Source organism: Petaurus breviceps, unplaced genomic scaffold (genome assembly GCF_028583685.1).
Source record: "Petaurus breviceps papuanus isolate PSGF00001 unplaced genomic scaffold, PetGlider_PUasm1.0 140, whole genome shotgun sequence".
NCBI lineage: Eukaryota > Metazoa > Chordata > Mammalia > Diprotodontia > Petauridae > Petaurus > Petaurus breviceps.
In genome coordinates this window covers 5,690,569-5,712,366 of record NW_027185698.1, presented here as the reverse complement: position 1 = coordinate 5,712,366, position 21,798 = coordinate 5,690,569, and positions in this window count along the sequence as shown.

Here is a 21,798-nt window from a genome sequence, read left to right as displayed (position 1 = left end):
AATCTTGTTTAAGATCAATAACATCTACTGTAGATGCAGCCCAAGAAGGGAACCTTAGGCAGGAAGAAGGGACTCAGGCAAAACAAACTTCCAAGTAACATAAACTTACTGCCAAGTAATCCAGATTTCACCTTCATAGTGTGACCACCTTATCTAAAGGCATAGAAGGGAGCAGTGATGGGAGATCTGGGAATTATTCCAAGGTGCAATAGAACTACCATTTCTCCTCCAAACCTCTAACAATATATGATAACCCCCCCCCCCAACACAAACCCTTCTGTTAAAAATTTCTATTGAAAAGATAATTCCCTATTCTTTATGCAGATAGAGAATTCTAGGGGAAAATTATCTATCTTTTGAAGATGATGCCTATGGATAGCCTTTAAAGGAAAGGTTGAAATCTGGGGAGTCTCCATTACTTCAATTTGCTCTGATGCCTAAGAAATACACAGGAGTGTGCTGGAGCCAGTTCCTATTGGTTTGTGGGAGTGGATTGTTAAATTTCTAAGTGAAAGCATTTATACCATAGACATTGTCAACTACTACATATTAAGGCTTGATTTATTATTTTATTGGTTATCTATAGTTAAGAAAGTGTTGGGCAAAATGTTAATAATCTAGATTAAATATTAAAATGTCAGACTTTTTTGTAGATCTGATTGTTAAAATACTTACCAGTACACCCTGCTTCTCTCTGCCTGTTACCTCTCTCTCTCTCTCTCTTTCTCTCTCTTTGTCTCTCACACTCTCTCCTTTCTTCTGCCTATTCCCCCCCCCCTCCGAGGAATTTAGCTGTAGGAAGTTTCTACATAGAAAAAACTAGTTTGAAAAAAATAGTTAAAATCAGTCATGCAAGGAAATATTGGAGAGGGGGGACTTGAAATTCAGTTAAGAATCGGTTGACTAAATTCAATATTTTCCCCAATCCAATTTCTGTGTGTGCAATCACAATCTTTCCCTGAACCCACATAATTCTTGGTGCTTGCTGATCATTTACACAACCACTGTTAGAAACTGCGTTTCTTGTGGTTGCAATATTAATAGGAATGGAGATCATGGCTATGGGAAGAAAGTATGCTGATGCATTTTAGATGCAGAAAACCTATGCATGTGGAACTCTATTTATTATAAACTATTCAATCTAATTTCTAGTTCAGATGATATATTTAAGGGACCCACAACAGCAACTCTTATAGCAAAGTTCTCTTCTAAAATTTATAATCGCTATGATAAATAATTAATTGTATCCTAATGAATTGGTACATGTAGATTGTCATGCATAAGCATAGCTAGTCAAACTTTCTCTAAATTAATTGGAACACTGCACCATACTATATATTTATCAATTTATGAACTTTTCTTATTGCTGTCACCCCTGGGTATCACAAATGATAAAATTCAAAAAAATACTATTCAGATAATTAGTGTTTACTTGCTTTCCCAGTGCATGAAATTCATATCGCCTGTAAACTGCATGACATAGGCTAATATACATTGTCTCTCCCAAACCATCGGAGGAAAGAATTCAAGCTACAGAAACCTAACACAGAAATCATTCTAGTTATAACCTATAGAGTTGGTATCTGGGAAATTGACCATAATCATATATTGCTATTTATTTAGCCAGATTTGCATTCAATTTGAAGAAGATGCTGTGTATAAAGTGCCTTTGTAACCTTGAAGTGCTATCCAGATGGGAGCTGCTATCATTAGGATGCTTGCCTTCATCATCATTATCATCACCCTTTTATGTAACTCAGTTCCTGTTTATGAGCTCTATACGAACACATGAGGCGTTATTAAACAGTATTATAAGCAATGAGACAATTTTGAACGTAGAACTACCCGAGAGGGATAAATCTAAGCCCTGGAGAGGGCTCAGCTTTGGTTCAAAGGAACATGTCTGAAAAACATCCAGAACAAATGTTAGCAAACAAACAAACAAAAATCAACCTAACCAGGTACTAAATAATTATAGAACAATCAGGGAAGTGCAATGGGGTTAATTGTGAATGCAAACACTACTAGTTCTTTTATTAGATCATCTGATAATTGGCTTTAAGAAACTGTACTCATTGTGTGTGTGTGTGTGTGTGTGTGTGTGTGTGAATACCTTTGCCAATCTCACTTCTGGAAAATAGTTAGCAATTAGCTCAGCATTTAGTCATGTAGTTGTCAAAAAATGTAATATAACTGTCTAACCTTTGACTCTAAATTAGAAAATTTTAGGGTTGGAAGGCATTTGTTGCCTTTCTAACTCATCAGGATCAATATATAAGTCTGGAAGTAGAGATAATCCATTCTCTTTCATTTTTTTCCAGTTCATAGGAAATTTAGAAGAGGATGAGTGGAATTATTTGCCCAAGGTCATAGATCTAACATGTGGTTAATGTTTTGTTTTGTTTTCTAATTACTCAACCAATCAATAAGCACTATTAAGTGTTTACCATGTCCAGATACTGTGCTAGGCCCTGGGGATATCAGCACAAAAACTGTAAGAATCACTCATTTCTCTTCTCATAAGGAGCTTGCCTTTGAATGGGGAAGGAAAAAAAGTGCACACATAGTTAACTTACAGAAAATAGAAGGAAAAAAATAGAAAGTAGGTGAATTCAGGTTAGTTTGGGTGAGAGGACTTGTAGTTGCAGGGATCAGGAAGGGTTTCATGTTGATGATGGCACTTCAGTCAAACCTTGAAATAAAGGAGTCTGATTTAGATGGAGAAGGTAATGTATTGTAGAGTTTTGTGTGTGTGTGTGTGTGTGTGTGTGTGTGTGTGTGTGCGTGCACAGCAGAGAAGGGATTCTATGTGAGGAACAGATTTTAGAGGAGTTTAATTGTATCAGAAAATGAGGAACAGAGAATAATGACCAATGGGACTAGAAATATCAATTGGGGACAAGTTATAGCAGGCTATAAAATCTCAAGAGAAGCCTTTCTATTTTATTCTAAAGGCAATAGGTAACCACTAGAGTTAATTGAGTTGAGGAGGGATGTTGTCAGAAATGTACTTAACTCAAATCTCTTTGGCAGGAGTACGTATATAGGATGCACTAGATTGGAGAGACACTAGAAAGAGAGAGAAGAATTAGGAGGCTGTTTTATATTTATGGATTACTGGTATGCCACCTCTACAAATACATCTCTTTTTTTCTATGTTTTAGCATAACTCTTCCATAAAGTACCTGCCCATTTTTTTCCTTTTGTTCTTTCTGTATCTGAAAAATAACTGTCCTGCTAAAATTGTTCTCCTGTATTTAATTCTAATGGCATGATGATGAATGTGTGTGTGGGGGAGGGGGATAGTAATAGGGAGTGGTGTAAATTTTCCCCTGTTCTCCCTTCTGACAGAATCCAAGAACGTGATATGATGACAAGAGGTGCATGAGAAATGCCTTTATATCACACTAAATATAAGTTTAATCTTAGGTAAAACACTCAACTAAACGTGAGTCATTAATTAAATGGAACTTTTTGAAAAAATCAAAGAGAGAAACAATTAACTGAAAAACAGGATACACTCTCTTATCATAGGTAATAATCCACTTAGAAAAGTCCACATTTTTAAACTAAAGGCTATTCTAAAGGACTTTGTCTTGGGCTTATTTGTTCTCTGATTTATTTGCCTCTTAATTATAGCATTTATTTCACTGATGGTCTCTGTCCCTTCATGTATATCTTTTGGGAATTGTTTATCCAATCTGATCATTTAATTTTCAAAAGTAACATGGATGTAGGCATGCATTTGAAATATCCATTAGTCTTATGGGTATTGCTGTTTTCCCATGTATATATAGTTATATCTGATGGATTGTTAGCACAATTTTCATTTACTCATTCAGATATGTACAAAGTTCCTACTTTATTTTAGGCACACTAATGTTGATTCAGGATGATATAGTTTCAAAAGAGAGCGAATAATTTGATTTCCTCTCCACCCCTATCCCTTCCCCTATACTAAACATGAAAATCACATTTATTAATTCAGATTTTGTGTTGTCACTTTTAAAAGTAAATGTCTCTAGGATTACATTTATCTGGTCATGGGGTGCAGCAAGTAAAGGGAAAATCTAGTTTAATTTTCAAGAGACCACAAGGCAACAATGACATATTTTATTAGATACAACTGTAGTCATTATGCAAAGCACAGACTATTACAGCTTGGATAGTAGGATTTGGCAATCACTCAGCAGTCATATCAGTGACCATTATATAAGTAAAATCTGTCAGAAATGAGAGACAATAATTTATTCTGAGAAATCATTATTTTCCTATTTCTTCAATTGGATCCTCTGCCTATTTTCTCCTTTAAAAAATAATTGGTTATTTGGTTATAAATGAATTGTGTTCTAAAGAATTTTGTGATGAAATATAAATCCTAGTTACATACTAATAAAGAGGAGATATGACTCAGCAATGACTAACTCAACACTGACATTATGTGCAATTAGCAAAGAAGAAAAAGAAAAAAATGGATCCTCTATAAATTATACAAATTATGGAAATTTATGCAAAGCAAAGAACTTAAAAACTGAATTCTGTAAATATAGCACACAAGTTATTATAAAACAATCAAGTGGTATATAGTCTTCAGTAAAAGTGCTGCATTAGATAATTAGAAATGCAAATGTTTGAAAGGTTTGGTCTTTAGTCATGTTTTTAACTACTAAAACATTTAAAAAATTGCTTTTTACTGAGTTGGTAACAAATAGACCTGGATTATAATTTACTTATAAAATAATTCTTTTCATCCTTTTTTCTCAAATGAATTCAGAATCATAAGGCCAAATTTTTTTTAGAAAACTTAAGGTCAATTTTATGAAATGTTATTATTATATTCCAAATTCCTTGAAATTCATATTTATTACATTCAGTTTATAATTCAATATAATCTATGAACCAGAATAATCAGTTATTTTTCATTAAATTAAGATGAGGCTCTAAATAAAGGCCTACTCAATATTGTAAATGCAAATTCAAAATTGTAAATGATTACATTGCTAAGAATTTTTTGTCTTATTCATAAAGAAAGTAATGAGTGTGATAGATCTTTTAAGTACTGCAGGCTCCAAGAAGCTGTAGCATATGCAGTGACTGCATCCCTGGCAAACTGTCCAGGCAAGCAGGCTAAACCATATTGAGGGTAATCAACAGGCTTTAGAGCTGTATGTGAGTTAGGGGGATATATACCCCAAGTATGTGAAGACTTACCCTAGGTGGAATGGGCAGATGAGAACAATTTTTTCCAATAGCCATGAAGGCCACTGACACAGGTACTGTGAAGTACGTAGAGCTTGGTCAGACATCAAAGACACCACCATTGGCCATCACCAGTCATCTTAATTTTTGTGTTGCCACTGGACTTTGTGCAACTCTGCCTCACTTGAATCCAATTCACATACAGAATATCACCTTGTGATATTATTGTTCCTTTTTGAAAATGAAGGAAAAGCAACAACTGTGTGATTGTGGAAGGTCTTTTAATTGCCTGTGGATACAGAAGATTTGCTCCAGAATCAGAGATTGCGGAGTCTGATATGAGTGTGTATACAAATGGGGTGGTTCATCCCTATAGAATCTCTCTTCTCCTATTTGGTTTAGAATGTGGTAGGAATACTTTGAATTGGTTGAGGGAGATAGTAGCAGTGGTCTTATTTCCCACCAAGCGGCAACAGTTGAGATATCAAGATGACTTCTGTCTCTGTATTTATTTCTTCCTAATCTTAGGTAAATGTAGGTTCTGAAAGAAAGGTGCCCATATGATCTTGTGAATTTGGGATATTCTGAGATGCCATCACAGGTAACAATCCGTGCTGATACTGAGCAGTAGCAGAAGCAGTGGCCAGAGGAATGGTAGTGTCAGTAGGAGAGCAGCCTGGCCCTGAAACATGTCTGTTCAGCCAAGCAGAGATGCTGAGCCTTACAAAGGAGAGGCCCAGCAGCCCAGTGGAGGGACTCGTCTATGTCCAGTGCCAAGCACTGCGATAAACTTTCTGAGTACTCTGCATTTGAAAGACGAGGAATGAAGAGCTAAACTGCCCCTTTTGGTTATCTGCTCAAGTGTTGCTTAGCAGCTCCCAAACTATCAGATATTGCTCCTTAGATAACTAGAAGACTGATCATCATCACATATTACAAGACCCTCAGTCATGCAAGACTGGAAACTGGCTCACTCCCCTCCCCCAAATTTTCTCTGTGTCTCATAGACTGGAACCATGCAGGAAATACTTCCAGCTTCAAACCTAGCCACTGATTGGTCATTCTATTCCTATTACTGTTGGAGAAATCATGTTCTGATGAGTTTTAAATGTGAAATAAAAGCAGAATATATATGATCCTAGAGGTAATAAGGAATTACTGAAGTTTACTGAGTGAGTAAGCGATGTGATCAGATCTATTCTTTAGGGAAATTACTTTGATATCTGTATGTAGGAGAGATTGAATCAAAGAGACAGGAAGATATGTTAGAAATTTTTGCAATATTCTAGGAAAGAGACGATGAGACCCTGAATTAGAGTGGTAGCTGTATGACTGGGGAGAAGGAGATAAAGGTAATGAAGTGAAGAGGATGATTGAAAGAGGGAGCTAGGTGGAACAGTGGATAAAATGCTGGGTGAGCCTGGAGTTAAAAGAACAGAGTTCAAATTCAGGTATTTACTACCTGTATGATCCTCAGTGTCCTCAACTATAACATGGGGACAATAGCAATACCTACTTTCTCAAGCTTGTTGTGAAGATTAAATGAGGTAATGTAAAGTGATTTATGTAGTATTTGGTAAATAGTAGGTTCCATAAAAATGCTATTTATTGCTTTATTTTTATATTTATTATTTATTTTTAACTTTTTAAAAATTTTGAGTACTAATTCTTTTTGTCCCTCCTATACTTCTTCTATAGCCTGGAAAGACTGATCTCCTGGTTCTGCTGACTTCACTTTACATCTGTTCATATAGATCTTTCCATGTTTTTTTCTGAAACCATTCCCCTTGTCACAGCACAGTAGTACTCTTTCACAGTTATATACCACAAAATGTCCAGTCATTCCCCAGTTAATGAACATTCTCTCATTTTCCAATTCTTTGCCACTACAAAAAGCTGCTATGGATATTTTTGTACATATAGGTCCTTTTCTTTTTCCTTTCATTTCTTTGTGGTACAAACCTAGTAGTGGTATTGTTGGATGAAAAGATATGCATGTGTTGTTGTTAGATGTGAGAAATGTAGAGTTACAGATGAAAAGATTTGGTAACTGACTGAATATTTGGGATAAATGAGAGTTGGGAGTAGAAAAGGCACCAAGACTGTGAACCTAGGTTAATGGTTTAAACTAGCCAACTAAGAGGCCATCAAAGCTAAACTTTTTTTTTTATTTTAGTGGCTCATTCTTTCCAGATAAATTCTTGAGAATACAATTTTTAAAAAGTAGTTACCCACATTTTTTCCAATGTCTTTTCTTTATCTTTTAAAGTGGGTTGATTAAAGAATATTCTTGGTTTCAAAACATTCCATTAACATATTTTCCTCAATCATTTACATGGGAAATTGTCTGTCCTGGAACATTTATTTTGAAGAGAGAAAAATAGAGAGTTTGAGTGAATTTTTCACAGTCGCATACATTCATTAAGGGATAGAATTGTGCCTCATAACTAGGTGCTCTAACTCAAAATTCAACATTCTTTACATTATAACACAGAAAGTGTCTAATCTCTTTGAAAAATTTTAACCACTAACCAACACTTCTAAGATCTCAAATTGTATTCAGAAGTTATATCTTTTATTGCTGTAATAACAGTTTTCTCAGTTTATTAATGATGTACTTTAGCACAATGTGGTGAGTTATTTACATATGATAAAATGAAAGAAAAACCATCCCTAACACAGACAAAAAGATATCCTAAAATAAAATAATTTTTTTCAAGATATGTTCTGATTTCAGATCCTTGATATGGATTGTTTAATGAGGAGAAAGAAAAATATTTGAATTTGAGAGCTGGGAGGACAGATAAGGAATATATATTTTAAAAATAAATTATATTTGTTAAAGATTGAGATCAGTGGAAAATATAAATACATTCAAACACACACATATATTATGTGTGTTTGTGTGTGTATACACACATATATCTGATTGGTTTTTAGTATGTTATTTCATTGTTATTTTTCTTGATGAAATGTTCTATTTCTATGATTTGCTTTTTGACCCACAAATTATTTATGATCGAGTTATTTTGTCAAATTATTTTTAATCATTTTCTTAAATATCAATTATTGAATATAATTTTTGATTCAGATATAAAGAATATAAGAAGCCAAAAACATTTACAAATAACACAGAAACCTCACACTTCCCATTGTAAAAACTTCAAGAATAGAATTGGTAGGAAGAAAGATAACATTTATTATATTTTAACACACAGGCTACAATTTACTAATGATATGAGAATCATTTCTGAATTTCTCTATGTGTAAAGTAAGAATTATCTTCATATAAAAACTAAAAGTAGTACAGTATAGAGACTCAAAAGCACAAAACTGATATGGTGTGCAATTCAAACAACAACAAATACCTCTTTTAGCAAGTTGTAGGTGATGAAAATTAAATATGAATGGAAGAAACTATAGAAGCTGATTATAAACATTTTACTCAGAAATTCAGCCAGTCTAAGTCATCTGGTACAACAAAGAGATCAAAGAATCTAAAAATACCTTAGTCAGTAAATGTGACTTACCAAAGCAGAAAAATGATAGCTAATGGCAGCATCGGCTTAGAAAATATATTTGTTTCTAATATCTTATGAAGAAGGATGATCAAATGTTATGAACAGTATCAGTAAGTTCAATGCCTACCTCCTAAAAGAAGCATGAGTTGTAATGGTTCTCTTTTCTGTTCATTTTTTAAAATATATTTTGTATTTACTTACTTATGTATCTCCTTTTTTTTTGTCTTGATAGAATGTAAGCTCCTTGAAAACAAACATTACAGTTTGGTCTTCTTTATCTCTAGAACCTGGTAAAGGTTGAACTATGGAACGGCTTCAAAACAGCTTATGTCCAAACTTTAAGGTGACATGGTTAGATAAAATTATTACCTAATTTATCAGTTTAATAATGTCAAGGCTTTGTCTTAGTGAGCTGTCATAAAATAGGGGATAACTTTGTTCTCTAAACATCAAATATTGATGTCTGTTTCACACAGGGAACTTGCTCTTAATCTCAATGTAATCATCTTGGCACATTATGAAACATCTGTCACTGCTCAAACAACTCATGATCTTCAGGTTAAATGCCCCATGACAAAACCCAGATGATACAGTGAACTTGAGTTGATTCTGCAAGTACTGATCTTGAAACAATAGTTTTTTTTTAAATCATTATTTGAGTACTTGAAAACAGATTGCTGAGGAAGAATTAACTTTCCCTTCTTCCATCTTAGAAGCCCTAACCTTATTTCATAATTTTAGAATCATAGTAAATGCTAGTAACACAATGCATTACTAACTTTGGGGAATTATTTTGGGCCAAATAGCTTCAGATGAACAATCTAACTCACACCTAGTCCAACACTAAGTGGGACTGTTAATTTCCCATGGGAACCAGAAAAAATGAGAGAAAAAGTTTTCTCTCAGGATAGCTTTGTTATTTCCCAAGTTATGGCTTCTAACTCTGATTTTTTTCATTCATGGTATTCAAAATAAAATGAAATTTAGTTAAATTTTACTCTGATTTTGCTTTTCTATATAGTTAAGGAACTGGAAATTGTTGTTACCCACAGTCATATTTTTTATAGCCATTGCGATTATAACTATCTGGGCTCAGAAAAAATGGCTTCATGGTACTTCAGTACTCCACATCTTTTAATTTCTACCTTACACTGTTCTTTTCCCTTTCTGCAATAATACCAATAATACCACTATGACCAAAATTTATGCTAATAAAAGTAACAACTATTTTTTTTTTTATTTTTGGCTTTTTGAAGGGGGGGAAGGCAGGGCAGTTGGGGTTAAGTGACTTGCCCAAGGTCACGTGACTAGTTTTGTGTTGTGTCTGAGGCCACATTTGAACTCAGATCTTCTTGACTCCAGGGCCGGTGCTCTATTCACTGCTCCACCTAGCTGCCCCAAATAACAATTTCTCTGTCAAAAGTGTACCTGTTTATATATCAATATAGAAACATATATTATTAATATTAACATGTAATGCTTGTTATACTGTTATTAAAAAGTTCTGTTGTTATTTTTCTTATGCTATTTCACAAAATGCTTCTGCTAAGCTAATAATAAATACCAAGAAAAGAAGCAACAATAGCAACAAAAGTATATCCATTATCTCCTACCCTCCCTTCCCTGGTTTTGATAATGTTGCTACCAGACCAATGAATTGCTGACCATGACAGTGAATCAGTTAAGCCCCAGTCCTTTTCATGTACCAAGATGGCAGATGAATAAGCCATTGCCCTACCTTGCCTATTGCTACTTTATAGTACTAATTTATATGGATTTTTTTCTATCTCTTCTCCAAAAGTGCTTTTATTCAGAACCATAGCTCTCATTATGTAATAGTTTAAGCTCATTTTTCTGGAATCTGGCCCACAGTCAGGTGATAGTCCATTGGACCTCTGGAATTTTCAGTTGCATGCATTGTTCATGTCTTGGTGCGCTAATAACTAGCAGTCAGGTTTTATACTTAATATACCTGAAAAATCATTATTTCCTTTTAGAGACATCTAGTCTATATATGTCTGAAGGAATAAGGCCTAAAAAAATGGGCCAACAAGGTTGGGTCAATGTCTTTTAATGAAAATTAGTATTCTAAAACTCCCTCACTTTTCAGCAATAGAAAGACATTCTGAAAAGACATTAACCATCACATGTACTACCAGTGTTACATTGAAAGAAATGAAAAGCAACAACTTTTTCTAGTTAATTATTTAATCTATATTTAATAATCAAGGACTAATGTAAAATGATAGCTTCTTTATTTCACAAGGAGTACAGCTATTCTACTTTTTGTAGATACAGAAATTTGAATGTATTTATTTATTAATCAAACTTTTCAAGGTTGGGAACCAATTTGGAGCTTGAAATATATATATGATTTTAAACCAAATAAACAAATGCCACCTATCTTGCACTTTCCTAGATTTCTATGCTGTTTGCTTCATTTACAACTTTGGGTCAGGTCTTGGCTTCTATTGTAAATTATGTGTAGACTAGGTGACAAAACCTCATAATACCCAAATGAATAGTCCTCAGAATCATAAATTATTATGCTGATCATTGTATAGCTTAACAGGCTAAAATAGCAAACTGAATTTTATAGAGAATCTGAGCCAAACAAGCAGATTATCTTCTTGAGAACAGATGACTTCAATAAAAAAAATCCATCTCCCAAAAAGGCCAAATGCAATATTGCAGAGCAGAATTTAAGATTAAAAATGCCATCTAATCCAATATATTGCAAATCCTAGGCCTTTATGTGTCTAGAAAGTGATTTTGCTAGAGAAATGTTAGTAAATGTTAAAGAAAAGAAAACTGCCAGGTTGTCTTTCTAAAACAGAATGAAGTTCACTCATCTTTTATGACCTAGGTCATGTTCATGTAAACAGCCACATGTAGAATTTGTGGGGATTTTTGTGCTAGGTCACATAAACCAGTTGGAATTGAGAAATAACTTTATATATGAAAAAGATATTAAATTTGGCTCTGTTCTTTGTACATTGTAAAATTGAGAATTTCTGGAGGTTTTTGAAAGATCCTTTGCTTTTCCTCAAATTTACCAGTCTAATATGTTTGGATTCACAAATCATGGATACACCAGGGCTGTTTCTAAACAGTGAAAAACTATAGTCTAAGATTTTGAGGGAAGACTTGCATAGTTCAATTTTCTCACCAACAGCTTGTGTGGAAAATGATCATCAATAGACCATAATTAACTGATAAACACTGGGGGGGAAGAATTTACAATTCCTTGTTTATCTTTAAACGATTGTGTTTTACTGCCTAATCTTCATATTCCAAGCCACAACTCCTTTATTTTAAGAATTTACTTTCTAAATGAAGGATTTTTTTCCTTTTTCTTTTCACTGACTTAATTAAAATGCTTACTTTGTCTTTTTTTAAAAAAATCACAACCAAATGATTCCGTTTGAAATATGGCTCTACACAAAGGAAGACACAGAATCAGTAACTTAGGAAAAGTTAAGACCTTTAGAATACTTGGGTGATTTAGTTTTAAAAAAAACTAAACCTAATTATTTCTTAGTTAAACTGGGGATATAGTTTAACTCAATAATAAAATAAGCCTGTTTTCATCCCAAGAAACAGCTTCTGTCAGTAAAATTCCAGCTTAAAAAAAGGATTTCAACTTTATATTCTACAGCCTATTCTTATAATTAAGTATTTAGAAAAGGTCTGGATGGATACTAGTTTGACCTTACCCCCTTCCTTATGTATGCTTCCTTCTAGGCAAACTGGTCAATATAACATTGTAGATACATATCATTCCATTCCATGCCTCTGAAGCTTATTAAAGGCTGTACCACATTCCTGGCATGCTCTCCATCCTCACTTCCTCCTCCCACTATCTCTAACTCCCTTTAGGATGTGAATCAAGTGACGCTTCCTATAAAACATCTTACCTTATGCCATGAGTAGCAAGAATTGTATTTTTCAAGTTCATATTTTATATTTTATTACCTGTATACATCCCATATCTAGTAGAATATAAATTCTTTCAGAGATATTTTCTTATATTTTCTTTTTGTCTTTGTATCTCTAATTAATGCTTAGTTCAGTGCATGGTATAGACATGGCTTATGAAATACTTGTTGAATGAAATAAATCTGACTTGCAAGGAGGTTCCTAGAAAGGGACTTAACCTATTGGTGGGCCAAGTAACAAAAATATAGGTGTCACCATTTAAAATGCCTAGATAGTTCTCTTATTCTGTTATTATCTGGCAGTTCATATAGAAGCACAGATATTTGGAATAACATAATTTTTAAAGGATTAAATGATGGTGCAAACTGCTTTAAAATCAAAAGTGGGCACAAATAACCAAATTTCCTGTTTTCCAGCTTAGTTATTATTTTAGGGCACTCTGTGCTACATTACTAGCCTACAGAAGGTCTATTACTGGCATCTATTTATTGTTTTACTCTGTATTTTTTCTACTTTCCTAATATTTTATTTATAACTGAGAAAGCTACAGGTGGTAGAATTCAAAGGACACATGTTCATCCATCTTTACTTGCCATTGCCATGTTTTCACTCAACTTTTGCATAGTTATAAATTTTTTCAAAGTGCCAGTCATCTACATTTAGCTTACTACTAATGTACCAATAACCATCTAAAGAAATTGCATCCAAGCATGTAATACCCCTTGAGATACAGTCTAAGCAGTTTAGTATTTATTTCTAACTTTCTAATTTACCAAAATACATTTGTATCTTGATTCTGTAACCCAATGTTCTATTCATCTTTCTCAGAATTTTGTTATGTATAATAAAAGTGACAAAAATAAATCCATATCTTCAGGTAAGTTATAAATAAACATGTTGAACAGGACAGGAAAGAGGATAGAGGCCTCTATCACACCAATCAAGAGCTTAATAAAGAGACCTGCCCTCAGATCCACAGACCTCCACTTCACTTTACAAAGTGCTTTCATATTATTTCATTTAAATTGACACTCATGCACAGAATCCTGTGAGGTTGTTCTGAGGATTACAACTCAACTGAAATGTGGCAGAACCTAGAATAGTGATCACTTCTCAGTTCACTGCACTGTTAAAATGTCTTATTGCATTTATAGAGAAATAATCTTAAGAAACTAAGAGGAAGGGTGGAAAGGTATGATATCTAATTCATTTGATTCAAATCTCAAAGCAGCAACTCTGGAATCTTCAGTTATTAAAGGTAGGGTAAGTTCAGGTTAATGACACTAGCAACCTTTATCAATTAATATCAATATTTTTTTAAAAGGAATATTATACAAGGGCTAGAACATTCCTTTTTATCAAATTCTTACTTCAAGTAGGTATCACATTTTCTATTATTTTTTTCTATTCTAGATATTAATGTGGTCTGGTGAAGACAATTTTGTTTTGAAAAAGAAACACTGAAACTTCAGTGAGTGTCTCTCTGAGGTATCAGAAACCAGTATCTGAAGCCTATGGTCTATGCTACCTTACAAAGTTACAATGCAATTTTTGCTGACTACATTGACCTGTAGCAAGAAGATCCCCAAAATATTATAATCGAACATTCAAGTGTATTACTTTCCAACATGACCTACTTAACAGACCACTGAAGTATCTAAATTCTCTATAAGGGATTAGAGTGGTAAAAAGCTTGAAGTAGAAACAAAACAGAAAGTTATAAGATTCCATCCAGGAGGTAGTGAGAACCTAAACTAGACCTAAAACGCTCTATGTAAATAAAGAGGAGAGGTTGAAAAATTTAGAAAATGCAAGATGATGCTGTATTTCACCAACAATCTTTAGCAAGCATGTCTTTCCTCAGCCTTCAGCCAGAGGACTGTTCTCATCTCTGTCATCTTTTCTGGGTATCAGGTGAATCCTCATTGTTGTTTCAATTTGAATGATTTTTATGTAGTTAATAGTTTGCAATTCTTCTCTTGAGAAATATTTTTCCATAGCCAGTGGTCTCCTATTGCATCTAGGATAAAATGTAACATCCTCTGTTTAGTTTTTGAATCCCTTCACAACTGATCTTCCCAGTCTTGTTGAACATTATTGCCCTCTCATACTCTGACTCCAGCTAAGGTCTCTCTGCTCCTCCCACTCTGTTTTCCATGTCTATGACTTACTATTGGTTATCCTTCTAATTCTTGAATATACTCCTTCTTTATCTTCACCTCATAGAATTTTTGCTTCCTTCAAGCCTCAGCTATTTCCATCCCAATGCTGCTTAACTGTGCATCATACCATTAGAAGTCTGGTGAATCCTATGGACTTTAACTATAACGTGTTTTTAATTACATGAAATAAAATACATTATGAGTACAAAGAAAACCACACATAAGTTCACAGAATCCAGGTTAAGATTTTGTGGCAAGTCTATGTCAATCTTAAAAAGGTTTCAGACATTTCTGCGCCTCCACCCCACCCCAATGGCTATTGTTGCCATCCTCCAGATTGCTTTGAACTTAAGCTATTTCATATCAATTCTACTTATATTCCTTCTGCACACACACACACACACACACACACACACACACACTTTAAAAACTCTGTGTGTGCGTGCATGTGTGAGTGTGTGTGTGTGCTGCTTTCTACTCTTCTAAACAATTTGGAGTTCTTTCCTGGGTAATTTATGTTTTAGGGTTTATTGAACCCTTGATTGATTTCTATTATTCCTGATTTGCCATTTTCTAGTTTATTATGCTGATGTATTTTCCATTTATATATCAGTACCAAATAGTTTTAACAAATATTGGTTTTTAATGGTATAATATTTAGAAATGCATTCTGCCTTCAAATCATTTACAAATGTTTCCCTTGATATTCTAGAGATGTTGTGCTATACCAAATGAATTTTAAACTGAAATGCCCATACCCTTTGACCCAAAGATTATGCTCCTCAGTTTTTATCTTAAGTAAGTTAATGCTAAAAAGGCTCAAAAAAAAACCTAAAAATGTTTATTTCTATACTTTTTGTAGTACCAACAGCTTTTCAACAATGTAGATCCCCAAGTTTGGGGAATGGCTAAACAAATGCTAGTATATGGATGTAATAGAATTTAGTATTATTGTCCAATATTGTAATAATGTTATGATAAACACAGAAAATTATAGGAAGACATACAAACTGATGCAGCATGTAGTAAGCAGAATCAGAACGACAGCAGTGAAGATGACTAAAACATTATAAATAGAAGGGAGAAACAAAATAACAGAAATAATGCTGGAAAATTTAAATGAATAAATTTGGGCCCAGAGAACAAGTGCAAAGGCACTTGATGATAGGTACGAAGCACTGCAAAAAGGATAAGACTTCTTTGATATATAGTTCAATTTTGTTGAGCTTTCCTCCTCCTTTTTAAAAAATTGTCAATTTAAAATGTGTCTCTCTGGGTAGGAGAGGGATAAAAAGATTTTGAGAACTATAAGTGACATTAAAAAAAGCTATCAATGGTTTTTAAAAATTAATGAGAAAAATAAATTCTCAAGTCTCTTTTCCATCAAGGTATCAAAATTGTTGATGATTTCTGATAATAGACTGTTGTTGTTGTTGAATTGTTTCAGTTATGTGTAACTCTTTATGAGTCCACTTGGGGTTTTCTTGGCAAAGATATGGGATTGGTTTGCCATTTCCTTATCCGGCCCACTTTACGTATAAGGAAATGAGAGAAAGAGGGTTAAGTGACTTGCCCTTAGTCACATAGCTTATTAATTGTCTTTGTCTGGATTTAAACTCATGAAGATGAATCTTCATGATTCCTAGCCCAGTGCTCTATCCATTGTACCACCCAGCCACCATAATAATAATTGTGGCTAGCATTCATACAACACTTTAAGGTTTCAAAATGCTTTTCAAATATTACCTCATTTGTCCTTACATCCCTGGTAGGTAGGTGCTATTATTATATCCAATTTACAGGTGATGAAATTGACCTAGTCAGAGGGTGACTTGCTCAGTATCATATAGGAGTAAGCAATTAAAGCTGGATATAAATTTAGTTTATCCTAACTCCAGGTCTAGTACTCTCCCCATTGTTACAAGCCTTTGGCCAGCTCTAATTGGTAATCTCTTTTCTTTGAGGCTAAAGCTGACTCTTAAAATTTATCCATTTCTCTTTCTAGTCTGTCTAGGTCCATGTAGAACAATTTAAGTCTTCTTTTATGTGGGTGACAGGAATAATTGTGTATATGTATATAATATTTATATGTCTCCATATGTGTGCATATATATGCACATGTGTATATGCATGTGTGTACATGCATACACATGCACATTTAGATGACCCACATTGGGATCCACTCCTTTAATCTTCATTTTCTATCTTCCATTCATGATCCTATGAGCACCTGCTAAAAGTCTTGTAGATGCATTTTGGTCAATAATGGGTTGAGCTAGTTCACCTCTTAATTGGAAAAAAAAACATGTGATTCTGAGAGCATGAAATGTATAACACTATATACAAAGTCAGAGACAACAGTATCTGTTAGAGCACCAGTGAATTTGAAGGACATTGGAGAATATCATTTGGAGATATCACTCCACCCTATATGGCCAAATATACCCTCTCCCAGAAGTAAAGAGTTAAAGCCTTCCTCTGTAGATACTTTGTGTTATAATTAAGGACCATATTTATACTTTGGGACATAATGGGGGTAAAATACCATTTCTGTATCCAGCTTCTTAGCAACAGGCCTTGATATTTTTTGGCTGTCCTGATTATTACTGATGTTTATCCCTCTTTTGCTCACAATTTATAATTTCTTATCACTACTTGTAGTCATGCCTAGGATATTTCCTTTCAGAGTAGGATAGATTCAAGTGTTCTATGCTCTTTTTAATTTGCAACCTCTGGGATCCTCACAAAGCCTGCTAATTAAAAGGAGCTGTGAATAGGCTGACTCAGATGCAGCTGCATTGAGTTGAGTGGGAGGGTGGCTTAGATAATGGCTTGTGAATGTCTTAATTTACTTTTAATGTAGAAAGTTAAATCTTTCATTTAATTTGCATTTGTTTTTACTCTTTAATTATTTGTTGTCCCAAGATTTTACTTTTTTAGCTAAAGCTTAAATAATTTTATGAAAATGATTCATTACCTAATGTTACTCTAGAGCATCAGATGCTACAGTGTCGAACTGCACTTGGGAATACAACTTTAGAATCTAGTTCCTGCAATTATAGTCATTTTTAAAGACAGTAATAATGTGCTACATTAAGGACCATGCAAATCTTTGCAAAATTTCTGAAGGGGACATGCAATTAAGTACCATGAAAATAAACAGCATTCATTTCTATTTCTCTTAAATTTCTGACTTTTACCTGAATTTCATTTCACTATATATTTAAGCAATTCTATGGTAAATGATGCCATGAATCAACAAGTTTCTACAGGTCTTTGAACATTGAAAAGGCAGAATGAGAAAAATTATTGTAACACTGGTCTTAATTATTTATAAATGGATAATCAGGTCTTACAGACTCCAATAGGTAAGATAAGTCTTTAAGATGAGACTGTAGTAGTCTGTTAGACTACTACCAAGTGTCCAGACATGGTTACTCCTCTCTAAGATTGTAGCTAAGTTCATATGACAAAAGGAGATGACACACAAAGATGTGTTTATATAGATTCATGACGGCCCCACAAGTGTGTGTGTGGGGGGGGGGGCATTTGAGAACAATTGCATCCATTTCTTTCAAGTTTGCATTATTGAACAAATAGTAATCTCATTAATTTCAGTGGAACCCATGGAAAGAGATACTTCTAACCAATTTGGTTAATAATTCCCTTTTGCTTTCATTTTTAAAAATTTGCTTAAGCCCTAGGTAACCTGATAAGTTCCTCATACATTAATCCTTGTGTGAGTATATGAAGGATCTGGTATTTTTGCCACTATATGTAGGTCCCTCCACAGATAAAATCACAAACTATCTAAGGCAAAAGTAGATAAAGCCTAGGGATCTAATTGAGATAGAGGATTAAGTGATTTCCCCAGAGTTCAGTGCTCCAGGACTTCCTGACTACAAGCTCACCATTCTCTCCATTATGCCACAGTTGTCTTTATAGGACATATATGCCATACTATGGTGTGATAGTGTTGGATCTGTGGCAAGGAAGACAAAGACTCAAATCTTGTATCTGATATTTGCTAGCTATATGATCATGAGCAAAGGAATTTCATCTATGAAGTTATTTAAAAACCCCACAAATAATAACTGATCCTAGGTGTATTCATCTCATAACCTAACCCTGAGAGAGAGCACAAAGATTTAAGACAATCTTATTGAGAGGCCATTAAGTGTAATGAAAAGAGCCCTGCATTTGGATTCAGTAGATTTTATTTGGAGTTTCAAAGCTGTCATAAGCTTATCATAAAGACTTACCTCTGAACTTCAGTTTCTGCTCTGTAAAGGTGAGATAATACCTGCCTTGACTTTCTCACAATTTTGTTATGAGGATCAAATGAGATAATGTATGTGAAAGCACATTTATTCATTTATTCGTTCATCCCTTCCAAGTATGTTTATTAAGGTTCTATATGCCAGAAACTATGTTAGGTCCTGGGAATACCAAAACAGAAATTACACAGTGCTTACCTTTAAGGTCTTTATAATCTATTAGGGGAAAACTATGTATACATATAAGTAAATACAGAGTAACCTTTTTTTAGAGTAAATATTTATAACAATTAAACTTTAGACTATTTATGATAAAGAAATTCCTCCTACAAATGCTAGATAGCAATTCTCTGCCACTTATGGTCTATGAGAGTTGCCCCTAGAATGTGTCCAGGATCACACAGCCAGCTTGAGCCAGAGTGGGGATTTAAACCCAGGTCTTCCTGGTTCTCTTAATCAGTAACCACAAGTGTCCACCTGGCACTCACCTCTCACCTTTGGCTCCAAGAAGCTATAGAATGTGCAGCAGCCACATCCTCACAAAATGGTCTTGGCAGATGGGCTAAACCAGGTTGATGGCAACCAACAGACCTCAAACCCATTGGTGAATTAGGGGAATATCTACCTCAGAATATGAAGACTTCCCCCAGGAGTACAAATGGATGAGAACAGTTTGTTGTAACTTCAATGAAGGTGGCTGAAGTGGGCACCGTGGATGGCTAAGAGCTCTTGTCAAACATGAGGATACCAAGGTCATCCACTGCATCCTGCGCCATCACCAGTCATCCTGATTTTTGTCTTGCCACTGGATTTCAATTACTCTGGAAGAGAGTGTGAGGTGGAAGACTTTGTGCCACTCTGCCCCTCTAAAATCCAATTCATGTGTAAGTCAAGACATCATCCCATGATGTCATTGGTATTTTTTAGAATAAAGGAAGGATGAACAACAATCAATAATAAATGAAAGTATTTATTAAATGGCATTATATAAAACAAATGTATCCATCAGTAAACATTTATTAAGTGCTTACTATGTGCCAGGCATATAATATTATTGCCCTGTTTCTTCACACATACATATAGCACAAATATGTCAGCAATATTTCCCCCCTCCCCCATTTGCCTACTATGTTGCCGAACACTGTGCTAGGCACTGGGCATACAAAGGTAGAAGTAAGGTAGCCTTGCTCTCAAATAGCCCCCACCCCACTGAAGGGTTTGTATGTGTGTGGCAGAGGTGGGGGGTGCAGATAGTGAGGGAGGGTGAGATAATAACACATTCACAGAGAAGTAAACACAGGATTTATATATATACATATATATGTGTATATATATATTAAATACAAAATAATTGGATGGGGGGGCATGGTGAACAATGAGAGAAATCAGAAAAGGACTTTTTAATGAGGTCATGAGGGCTGATCTTTCAATGTATCTAGGAATTCCAAGAGTGGCAAGTGAGAAAGGAGATCATATCAAGCACAGGGAAAGCCTATGCAAAGGTATGTAGGTGGGAGATGGGGTGGCATCTGGATTGTCTGTGTACATGCATGATGCATATATACTACTAATTCCAATGATCATCTATATAATACTTTAAAGTTTGCACTTTAATCCTCACAACAACCATGGCAAGTAAGTGCTATTATTTTCTGCTTTTTGCTTTTGAGGAAACTGACCCAGACAAAGATTAAATGATATGACCAGGGTCACACAGCTAATATGTGCCCAAGTCTGGATTGGAACTCATATCTTCTGATTCTAAGTCGAGAACTCTATCTACTAAGCCACTTAGCTCTCTTTGAGTACATCAGGGGTAGTATTATAAACCAAAAAATAGACAGAAGAGAGTGAAGTCTTTAAATGTCAATCAGAGGAGTTTATATTTTAGTGTTTAGGCAATTTTAGGGAGCCACTAAAACTTCTATAGGAGGGACTTGGGACTTGGCTGTGTGTGTGTGTGTGTGTGTGTGTGTGTGTGTGTTAAATATCGATTTGGCAGCATGTGAAACATAGATTGGAGAAGGAAAAGGTGATGCAGGGAGAACAATTTGGGAAGTTATTGCAAAAACAAAGGCAGAAGATGATGCAGGCCTCACCAAGAGTGGTAGCAGATTGAGGAAAGGAAGGATACAAGATATGTAATTTGGATTATTAGAAACAATTAGTTTGAAGGGTTGGGGGATAAATAGAGGTACCCATGGGGGGAAGTCAGAACTATTGTCTGAAGCCCTAAATAGTACATAGGGAAATAGATAAAAATTTGGAAACAACCTACCCAGAAGGGAACTGAAACAGGAGAATGGTGAAGTTTCTAAAGAAAGGAATAGAAATAGAAGAGTTCTGAGTACAAAATTTTCTTGAAAGGTGTTTAAGGAGTGAAGAGGCAGAAGAACAATTAAAGCAGAAAAGGAGTGGTTAATCACATAGGGTGGAGAACCAGGAGAAACAGGGCAAAAGGAAAAGAGATTTTCAAACACTATGAGAAGGTGCCCAGAGATGAAGGGGAATGAGAGCTAGCAGTACTGAGGGAACATCAGGACTAGAAAGACATTTTGAGACAGCAGTTTTGGGAGAATATAAAATCATAAAAATTAAAGTTGGAATGGAAGTTGTTGAAGAGACAGTGTGCGTAAATCATCAATTGTTTTAAAAAAATATTTGCCAGTGCCAGGTAACAGAGATGACATAGGAGCAAAG